This window comes from Giraffa tippelskirchi, chromosome 4 (genome assembly GCF_054371585.1).
Source record: "Giraffa tippelskirchi isolate mGirTip1 chromosome 4, T2T-mGirTip1v1.2.pri, whole genome shotgun sequence".
Lineage (NCBI taxonomy): Eukaryota > Metazoa > Chordata > Mammalia > Artiodactyla > Giraffidae > Giraffa > Giraffa tippelskirchi.
The window spans coordinates 124,745,481-124,748,471 of record NC_137278.1 but is presented as its reverse complement, the minus strand read 5'-3'; positions in this window follow the sequence as shown (position 1 = coordinate 124,748,471).

Below are 2,991 nucleotides of genomic sequence, written 5' to 3'. Positions count from 1 at the left end.
CTGCCTCTTTTTTTTGGCGGAGTGGTGGGAGGGTTGCTGGGCTTGGTCTTTGTTGCTGCGCTAGGGTTTTCTCTAGTTGTGGTAAGCAGGGGCTACTCTCCAATTGCAATGCGTGGGCTTCTCATTGCAGTGGTTTCTCTTGTTGTGGAGCATGAGCCCTGGGCACACACTGCAGAATGTGAGCTCAGTGGTTGTGGCTTGAGGGCCCTGGAGCACGGGCTCAGTATTTGTGGCACACAGGGTTAGTTCCCGTAAGACATGTGGGATCTTCCTGGACTTGGGATCAAACCCGTGTCCCTGCTTTGGCAGGCAGATTCTCAACCACTGGACTACTAGGGAAGTCTGCAGCTGCATTATGAAAGAAAAATTTGTTAGGAGGTGGAATTACCATGTGTGTATGTGTGCTCAATTGCTCACTTGTGTCTGACTCTTTGCTACCCTGTGTACTATAGCCTACTAGGCTCCTCTGTCCATGGGATTCTCCCGGCAAGAATACAGGAGTGGGTTACCATTTCCTCCTCCAGGGTATCTTCCCAACCCAGGGATCAAAGTGTCTCTGGCATTTCCTGCATAGGCAGACAGATTCTTCACCACTGAGCCACCTGGGAAACCCTCTGAATTACCATATGATCCAGCAATTCCAATTCTTCATATGCACACAAAAGAATTGAAAGCAGGGACTCAAACAGATACTTGTACGCCAGTGTTTGCAGCAGCATTATTGAGACTAATGACAAAATGGAAGCACCTCAAAAGTCCACTAAATGTGGTACATATATACAGTGGAAAATTATGAAACCTTTAAAAGGAAGGAAATTCTGATACATGATACAATGTGATGAACCCTGCAAACATTACACTGAATAAGATAAGTCAGACACAAAAGGACAAATACTACGTGAGTTCACTATATCGGGGTCCGGGAATACGCAAATTCATAGAGACAGGAAGTAGCATGCTGGTTGCCAGTGACTTTGGGGAAAATAGGGAACTGATATTTAATGAGTTTAATGGGTTTTGTCTTGGGATACTGGAAAAGTTCTGGAAATGAATGGAGGAAATTGTTGCACAGCAATGTGAAGATATTAATGTCACTCAATTGTACACTCAAAAAAGGTTGAAATAATAAATTTCACGTTGCATATATTTTACTGCAGTAAAAAGCAGCAGTACAGAATAGTTTTGAGATGTATGTCATCAATGACTATAGTTGGTATTCAGTTAAATTGGTGTGAAATGAGTGGCAAACAAGGAGAATCTTTTAGCTTTGAAACACTTCTCAGCAGAGACATCATGTACACAGAGGACGTAGTAAATAGCATCCCAGTAAAAAGCATTAATGGATGAACTATGTACCCGGCAGCCTTACCAACATCCATTCTGCCATAGCCTTACCCTGGTGGAGTGGAGGGGAATTTTTCCCCTGAGAGCATGCTGTCTCTGTTTTACTCTAAATCAGACCAACAGTCCTGGGAAATAAACTCACTGTGAGAGTAGTGACCCGACGCTGGGGTGTCCCCCTCCCCTAGTCAACAGCAGAGACCTTCATCATTATCCACGTGGGTGCCTCAAGGTCTGCAGTGGGCCTCTCTGGACTTTTTCTGTGAATGTAGCCCTGGCCCCCTCCTCTTCTTTAATTTCCCTTCTTGGCAAAGAAACATCACTCAACCAGCCCTTGAAGTGGAAGAACCTGATCCTAAACTCCAGCGTGAGAAGTCTCAGGGAGTGATCCGTTCACAGCATGTAATAACAGGGACTCTGAATTTAGAGAATTGCTGCTTTGCTTTCCAATGGTTTCTCTGTTTCCAAGCCTTTCTATTTTTCTATCAACTTGAGCTCTCTCGCTTTCATTCTCCAGGTCTTTGAGAAAACCACACTCTTCCTGGTAGTTTCTAGGCTCATAGCATAGTTTAGATAAAACTGTTCATTGATCAGCTTCCTGTGTACCATCCAGAACTAATGCTTTTCCTCTTGGGTCCCCAAACAAGTTCATCCTAACTAGTCTGGTCTTAATGTGTCCAGCTTAACCCCCCAAAAAGTCTTCTACAGTTACCCACCCATGCCTTTGTTCACTGAATCACTTCAGGTCTAAACACTACCTCACAGACTTTTCATTTCATGATTTCATCTCTTGTTTTTGTTCAGCCACTAAGTCATGTCCTGACTCCTTGTGATCCCATGAACTTCAGCATGCCAGAATTTCCTGTCCTTCAGTAACTCCTGGAGTTTGCTCAAACTCATGTCCATTGAGTCAGTGATGCCATCCAACCATCTCGTCCTCTCGTCCACTCCTCCTCCTGCCTTCAATCTTTCCCAGCATCAGGGTCTTTTCCAATGAGTCGGCTCTTCGCATCAGGTGGTCAAAGTTATGGAGTTTCAGCTTCAGCATCAGTCCTGCCAATGAATATTCAGCGTTGATTTCCTTTCCGATTGACTGGTTTTATGTCTTCGCTATCCAAGGAACTCTCAAGAGTCTTTTCCAGCACCACATGGTTTCATCCATGATTTCCTTTCATGATTTCATCTCTAGCCATTTCTTTTACTTGTTAGTTTAGGGATGACTCCTCTGCCTTCTGGTCCATTTTTGCTGTTGACTTGGGCCAGGTCTCTTGGAAGCCTCAGTAGATTGCATGCAGAGCTGGGGAAGGACCCTCCTCACTCATAAACATAACCCATGTGAAACTGAGGCATCTCATTTTCCCATCTCAAGGCTATGTGAGTGGATGTGGGAGAGCATCACTGCCTAAGAGTACAGGCTCTGGGGCTAGCCTGTCACTCATAAATTGGGTAACCTTGGTCACATCATCTCTCAATGCCTCAGTCTTCCTCTCTGAAAACAGAAATCCCAGGAATAGTACCCATCTCCTGGGACTACTGTGAGGATTGAGTTAATATATTGAAAGTGCTTAGAATAGAACTGGCACATAATAAGTCCTCCATAAATATGGCTTCAGTCTTCCCAAGTGGCTCAGCGGTAAAGAATCTGCCTGC